This window comes from Amblyomma maculatum, chromosome 2 (genome assembly GCF_055883805.1).
Source record: "Amblyomma maculatum isolate TAMU_Amacu chromosome 2, ASM5588380v1, whole genome shotgun sequence".
Lineage (NCBI taxonomy): Eukaryota > Metazoa > Arthropoda > Arachnida > Ixodida > Ixodidae > Amblyomma > Amblyomma maculatum.
The window spans coordinates 76260595-76268834 of record NC_139345.1 but is presented as its reverse complement, the minus strand read 5'-3'; positions in this window follow the sequence as shown (position 1 = coordinate 76268834).

Genomic DNA, 8240 nt, shown 5'->3' with positions numbered 1-8240 from the left:
GGCTGTTTCATCGGCTTTATGTAGTCTGACTATACACGCCCACCTTCCTATGCAACCGTAGATACCATTCAACCAGCCGCCTCTTCTGCGTCCACGCCTGTGGCTGTAGATGATACTGATCCTGTCTACCTCTCTAACGCTTGCCAATCAGACATTGAAATGCCATGTATGTACATCTCAGAAACGTTGTTATTCCCCCTCTCCTTCTAAATTTGATCATTCGCATCTCAAGACTAAGCGGTTCTCGAGGAATTGCAAAGAAATCAGACGTGTCGAGAGAGGTTGTTGCTGCCTCACGTTTAAAGCAATAATCATGGTTGGAATTTCTGGACTCGAATTTTCTCTTTATCTCATCTTCTTTCCACCACTTACGGCAGCTTATTAAGACGAAAGCCTTTAAGCGCTCATATTCGCGCTGACCATCCGTCCGTTACATCCAAAGGTTGGAAGGCTGGCATTTGGCAGCTGATATGGTCGAGCACTAACTGGACATAGGGCTTCCTGGCATTACATTTTGCAGGAGCTGCCAACTTGGGCCTCTCCTTTCATATGGGAGGGGGATATCAGAATCAGCTTGCCAATACCCCTGCATTCATGTTATCCCTAGGCCACTCAGGCACGTTTATACGGCTCGGTTAAAGCGGGGCTTTATATACAGGCTTGTAGCTTACGCTATCGCGTCATCGCGAAGACGGGAGTGAAAACAGAGAGAAATAGGTGCCCTTGTGGAGGGCTTCGGACCACCGCGTGATAAAGGCTTTCGCCTCATCGCAGTTTAGAGATCCAAAGTGCTCCCTAGAATTTTTCTTAAACTTACTACAGACGTTGTATTATGACAGGAAACTTGGCTCTCTCCTGATTACCTTTTCACAATTAAAAATTTCCATGTTTTAGAGTTGATTGCCCAAACAGCAGGGGTGAGAGCTTGTTAACATCGATGTCAACGAAACTGTTTCACGCAAGTGTCTCATGAATTTATGCGACCTGATGTTGATATATTTGCAGTTCAAAGTTGTTGTTCCGCAGTGGGTCCCTGTTATAGTTGCAAGTATCTACTTCCACGCGGGTGTCCGTAGGATGGATGGCTTAGACGCTTTACTGCGCAATTTCAAAAGTAATTTCGTCTCGGGACTTCAATTCGCATCAGGTCATGTGGGGTTCCAGAACAGAATGTAGTCGGTAGGTTACTTTGGTCTTGGATGTCAACAAATGACGTGCTCTGTTACACCATTCGCGCCATAACTTATATGAGGGCAGATTCTCATTCAGCTTTTGATTGATTTAACGTTAGCTGTTGATGGTAATGAGGAATCTTCGTGGCCTACGATTGACTACAGTACGTCAAGTGACCATTACCTACTCACTTTCACCATTGCGTGCAGTCCGCTTAAGCCAACTGGTTCCGCACTAACATTTGTCAATAATACACTTAAGAAACTTCTAGGTCGGCCTTCTCGTCCGCTGCCCCCTCTGATAAATATAACCGCGATCCTCAAGTATTAACTACAGTGTTAGACGCCATTCGGCGGTCAATGTTTGCAGTTCGGTCAACTACAAAACAATACTCGTTCGAGCTGGTGGAATAAAGAATACGAAAAAGCCCACAGTCTGTGGAATGTCGCATGGAAGCGCCTAACGCATAACTAATGCCTAAACAACTGATAAATTACAAATTATTTGCAGCTTCGTTTAAAAGAACAATATTTAGGGCTAAGGATGAATACAGCGCAAATCTAAACGCCTATTTGTCTAACCCAGTCAACTGGGAATCTATATATAGATGAAACTTACTAATTACAAGGCTAAGGACGAATACAGCGCAAACCTAAACGCCTATTTGTCTAACCCAGTCAACTGGAAATCTATATATACATGAAACTTACTAATGCGTTGCCCCGCCGGGGTGGTGTAGCGGTAAGACACCCGACTACTGCCCGAAGTGTCCGGGTTCGAACCCGACCTCGGCGGCTGCGTTTCGATGGAGGCGAAACGAAGAGGTGTCCGTGTGCTGTGCGATGTCAGCGCTGTTGTTGTGGCTGTAGGAAGAAGGAAAAGAAAATGCACGGGCCTGCTACTGGCTTTGTAGCTGAACCACCTCCACTGCCTCGTGCAGACAGGAGATTTTTCAACTGATTTATTTATAGGAAGGGAAAGGCGCAGTAACTGTCTCACTTGTATTCTGTGGACACCGCAACCGCGCCGTAAGGGAAGGGTGGAAGGTGGGAGTGAAAGTGGAAAGAGAGAAAGAGGAGCCGTAGTGGAGGGCCACGCGGTAATTTCGACCACCTGGGGATCTTTAACGTGCGCTGACATCGCACAGCACACGGACGCCTCCGTTTCGCCTCCATCGAAACGCAGCCGCCGAGGTCGGGTTCGAACCCGGGTACTCCGGCACAGTAGTCGGGCGTCTTACCACTGCACCACCCCGGCGGGGCAGACAGAAGAGAAAATAGAGAAGAAAGAAAAGGAAGAGGGAAAGAGAGACGCGCGCCGCAACAGCCGTCGTCCGCCACCGAAGCGGTGGCGGGTGCAATGACGGCCTACAACAGATAAAAATTCGGTGGAAGGCTAGCCCCCGCCGCAAGCGGCGGTGACCTACCTGCCCCAGTCCCACCAGGGGAGAGAATGATGTCAGCGCACGTTAAAGAACCCCAGGTGGTCGAAACTACTCCGTAGCCCTCCACTACGGCTCCTCTTTCTCCCTTTCCACTTTACTCCCTCCGTCCTCCCTTCCCCTACGGCGCGGTTCAGGTGTCCACAGAAACAAGTGTGACAGATACTGCGCCTTTCCCTTCCTGTGAACTAACCAACTATTTACCAATGCGTTTTTTTTAAATTGCCTAGACCAAGGTATTGGCCCACGAAAAGAAAAAAGATCAACTAGAATCCATAGTCCAAGCCCTTGCCGCGCGTTTTCAAGCTCGCACTGCCTTTCTTTCAACCCCGTATCATTTGGATGCAGACTTCACTCATGTGTCTGTATCTGTGGTAATTGTCTGTGGTCTGCTGCCCCTGGTGTTGACAGAATTTCAGTTTCCACGCTTAAAATACCAACCAACGCAAGACTTTGCTCCGGACTTATTGCAGATTGTGAATTGGTCTTTGGAAAAAGCCTAGTTTCCGAAAGATTGGAGAACAGCGAAAATAATTTCACTTCTAAATGACTAGAGGAATGGTTCTCATCTCGACAATATTCGGCCGATTGCTCTCACTTCGAATTTAGTTGTGCTTGTTGAACGGGTAGTCTCCAGCCACCTCACGAATCATGTTCCGACCCTTTAAGGCTTTAGTGAGGCTGAGATTCGTTTCCAACCTGGGTGTTCGATTTTAATCGCGCACATAAGACTTGGAGAGCTGTTTTAATGTTGCTATAAGGCGAAAAGAGGAATCGGCTCTAATTACATTGGGAATTATGATCCGTACGACAGCGTAGAACACAGCATTTTGCTTCATAAACTAGCTGGTATACAACCTCCTTTGTAATTCTTCGCGTAAATAAGGGAGTTCTTAAGGTATAGATCCCTCTATTGAACTAAGGGTACATTAAATTCTAGCACTTACACCGTCTGGAAGTGTACCACAAGGCTCCTAGCTCCTCTCGCCGTTATTAGTTAATATCGTAATGGGTGATATCCCTATTCACCCGGTCGTCAAAGTTCATGTGTATGCGGACGATATTGCTTTTTTCGCTTCTGCCACAAATATTCACATCATGTATCAATTATTGCAACAGTATCTAAATGCGCTGGAAGTACAGCATGAAATTAGCTTTCAATTATGGTTATTATTATTTTTTTTTTGCTGTTATATTTCAACTAGTGTACCGTCCTCGTTTTCCCACAAGCGTCCTCTGTTAAACATTGCCGTCATAATATCCTAATCTCGCTGATTCATTCTATTAAATACTTGGGTATAGACCCTATTCACTATCAAGTTTAGCAGGCGGCCGTTGTGGCAACACTGTATTGCGGAGACGCCATAACGACCTGCGTCCTCCCTGCCACGGCCGCTCAATGGAGGCGCACTTGGGTGCGGCCCGTCGCGTCGCCCAGAAGAGCCGTATTGCGCCTAGTTCTCATTGCCACCGCTGCGGCGCCACCGCTCCGGGACGAGTCCGGGCGGAGAGCTGCGCGCAGCGGCCGTGGCTGTGCTTTCGTTTCGGCGTCCGCGTGATCGGCGCTTGCTCAATTTAGGATTTATGAGCGGCGTTTCACACATTATGTGATGCTACGTGCAAGTTTGCTATTGATAAGGTGATAGCGGCATGTCATCATCATTGGGCTTTTCGAAGTCATTCGTGGTCTTCCGTTTACAACGAGAATCGAGGCAGTCGTGTGCTTCGCTGAGTGGGCACCCATTTAGTTGCGTTTCAACCACTGTAATAACGTATTAGATATTACAATCTTGAAATCGGGACAAGGTTTGGGGCCATTTATTCAGCGCGCACTTTTCTGGAAACTTACAATTGAGGACGTAGCGTTCAACATTATCGTTCAACCAGTTCCTCCGTTTTCACTGGAAATAATATCCAAGTGGGTACCACCACCTAAACATACTAGCTAACACAAACTGTTGCAAAAGAAACAACACAAGACAGCCAGTTCATCGACACGCCCGCAGGCTCAGGCAATTTCTTTTTTCGTTTGATTATGAAGTCGCGTGATGCACAGAAGGCACACAAGCTTATTTTACAAGCGAAGAACTTTTCCTCAAAAAAGGTTTATGTGCAAGCGTGATTTTTTCCACTGTCAGATTGATGTTGCCTGTCCAATTGGTCAGCAGTGGTCGCATTAGTTTGGTTAGGTCCTTAGTGTGACTGCGGTCTTCTCTCTCGCAAATCAACTCCGGAAATTGCACAAAATGGGGAAGAAGGGATGAAACTAACATGTTGCATAGCTTGCTGCTTCTTCTGACCTCCGGGCACTTCATCACCTTGCTAACAAAGGTGCATGGGGATTTTCAGATACCTTAGGCGTCCGTCATTAAGAATTTTGATAAGTCGAGGGTTTTGCAGGAATCACAAGGCACAAAGTTAATAAATGGATGGGGACTAATAAAATAAAATTATTGACACTCTAAAGTAAGCACTAGAAGTTATTTAAACTTTGGTAATATATAAATAATGAAAACACGGGCAGGCACTGAAAACAGAATAAATAAAAATGTTTCATGAGATTCTGTAAAACTATTCACACTTTCTCTTCAAATGGACGTGCAAGGTAACCAGCCAAGAATGCAATCGGTGCTAACTCTATGTCAGCTGCTGGTTCACACCACACATGGATGAATCCAAGCTGACTCGAAAACTCTCTCGCAGCAGGCAGTTGGCAAGGTACGACTTTCATAATCGCGAATTCCAAGTTTTATAGCTGCCTATTGTTGATAGGTGCATTTGCAAACCGATGCTTGCAAGATGCCAACCTGCACGAAGCATGGCAAAATGTGTATAACATCAGTCGATATATATATATTTTTTGCTAGTGGTACCTTCAGTATTTTCTGCGAGGTGAAAACTGCAGCCCTTGCGTCAACTTTGTAGTTCCCGCCTTTGAATTGCCTTAGGCTGCTAAAAAGCGATACTATAGACCCGCTTTCAGAGCCTGCTTTAGGGCGTATCGGAAGCTGAAAATAAGATTCGGTTAAATGCAATGCACTAGTAAGGCACACAGAAGACATTGTTGTAAGATACTTGAAGTGATCAAGAAGGTACGTGATTTGCGCCACTGTGGATCTGATTGTCATGATTGTTGCTTCGTACGTTTGTTTGGTTAGCCTTTGCTTTGACATGCCTCCTTGGACCTGAATGTCTTCGATATGGCAAAGTCCAACTCTAACCAAGATAGTCACTCGTCATCTGACAAATAGAGCGGCTCCTCTTGGTGTCTCCATGGCTTCACTTATGCGATGTTGGGCAAGGCATACCATTTTGATATCATCGTCATAAAAGTGATCGTGGCGCAGCTATCTTGAAACACACATGCTTCAGGATGACACGGGGGGTTGTCCAGGAGGAAATAAAGTGTAGCTATAACAAGTGGGGAAAATAAAGCTATTGACCTGCGCGCGTTAATTTTTTCAAGGTTGTTTGGCTCAACATGAGCCCGCGTGAGTAACTTAACTTGTAATATGGGCAGTTCGGGAACACGGAGGGGACAGCTGAAGGAAGCAGGATCTTCAGTTTTATGTTCTTCCTGTAATCGTCATCTGTGAAGTGTAGTGAGTATACCAGTGACTTGTCACTCGGCTCCCACCGGCTTCCTTTTCCATCCTAGCCCTCCCGAGATATGTTTTTCAGCCATGCTGCTCGACGTTGTGAATCGCACGGGAACTCATGGTAACCAATCTTTTCTTGCTTTCGTGGTGCACAGCGGCACACAGCAGTTGCCTGGCATGGTGCTGCATACGCTTAGGACGCTGTTATGCTGAGTAGTCAAAACGATAACACGCGCCAACCCAGCCAGCGCGCTCCTTCCGCGTCGTCTGCTCGTCCGTGCCGGCGGCGTCTTGTCCCGGAGTGGTGGCGCCCCCGCGGAGAATGACGGCGGAAACTGTAACTTCTCCCAATACGCGCTTCCCCAGCCATTGAGGCGCGACGCGACGGGCCGCACCAAGTGCGCCTCCATTGAGCGGCCGTGTCCCTGCTTTGTGGATAATTGAGACGCCGTTTGGAACGCCGTCCAACCAGAACTCGGATTTAAGCGATGCCGTACCCTGATTCGCCGTAGGCCCTCTCTCTCTCTCTCTCTCTCTCTCTCTCTCTCTCTCTCTCTCTCTCTCTCTCTCTCTCTCTCTCTCTCTCTCTCTCTCTCTCTCTCTCTCTCTCTCTCTCTCTCTCTCTCTCTCTCTCTCTCTCTCTCATGTTGCGTTGTGCGTGCCATGAGTCAGCGCACGTTAGCCCCGCCAGGGTGGTGCAGTGGTAAGACGCCCGACTACTGTGCCGGAGTACCCGGGTTCGAACCCGACCTCGGCGGCTGCGTTTTGATGGAGGCGAAACGAGAGGCGTCGTGTGCTGTGCGATGTCAGCGCACGTTAAGATCCCCAGGTGGTCGAAATTACTCCGTAGCCCTCCACTAGGGTTCCTCTTTCTCTCTTTCCACTTTCACTCCCATCTTCCTCCCTTCCCTTACGGCGCGGTTGCGGTGTCCACAGAAAAACAAGTGAGACAGTTACTGCGCCTTTCCCTTCCTATAAATAAATCAGCGCACGTTAAAGATCTTCAGGTGGTCGAAATTACTCCGTAGTCCTCCACTACGGCTCCTCTTTCTCTCTTTCCACTTTCTCTCCCACCTTTCTCCCTTCCCTTGCGGCGCGGTTGAGGTGTCCACAGAAAACAAGTGAGGCAGTTACCGCGCCTTTACCTTCCAATAAATGAATCAGAGCAGCAATGACGTCACGAGAATAAGCTTTATATATACAACCCGCAGTTAGACTGACGACCCCAGATTAGAGGCACTGTGCTTAAAAGTGAGGGTGCCTTTAGCTGGTTGGCGAAAATCAACGAAAATACGCTATGCGTCAGGACACTATGCTCTTTATAACACCTACATGCGGTCAGTGTTTGAATTCGGCTTCGTTCTCTTTTTCTGGGTACCCAAGAAACAAGCTTGAACCTCTGTTTCTTTTGGAGAGACGCAAGCTAGAAAAAACGCAGTGGCTAATGTTGTGCTTTACTTGGAGCGCGGGTACCAATTCTAAATTTGCGGTTTTAGCTTCTTATTGTGCGAACGTTTTCAGGTGTTTGGAACCTGTTTCTCTATTGGCTAATCCCATAATTACATCGAACCCATCTGTCTGCTCTGATAATATTAGATCTAGTATAAGCTCATTCAGGTTGTGTTCACTAATTCCCTGATGTTAAAAATTTCTGTATCAATAAATTATTTAGTACGAGTTAACCTTCGAAGGCCTAATACTGTATTCGCATTTGACGACACCATCCCAGGGAATGCTAACATTACCCTGCCAATGCATTAAATGGGCTTACAGATGAGTATTTTGGTAATTTTCCTAGCCATATTGCCGTTTGTGCAGATGCCACCCAGCAAAATAAAGAGGCAGGGTCCTTGATTGGAGTTATTCATTTCAGGCCCCTGATTATAGCCATATTTTTGTCGCTGTGTTTCTGGCCATTCAGTTGGCTTTAATAAAGATTCCGTGCAATATATCTCAAGTTATTACACTTTCAGACAAATCTCCGTCTGAACAGCGCTCTCAAACTCGAAGGATACTCCACTCAGCCG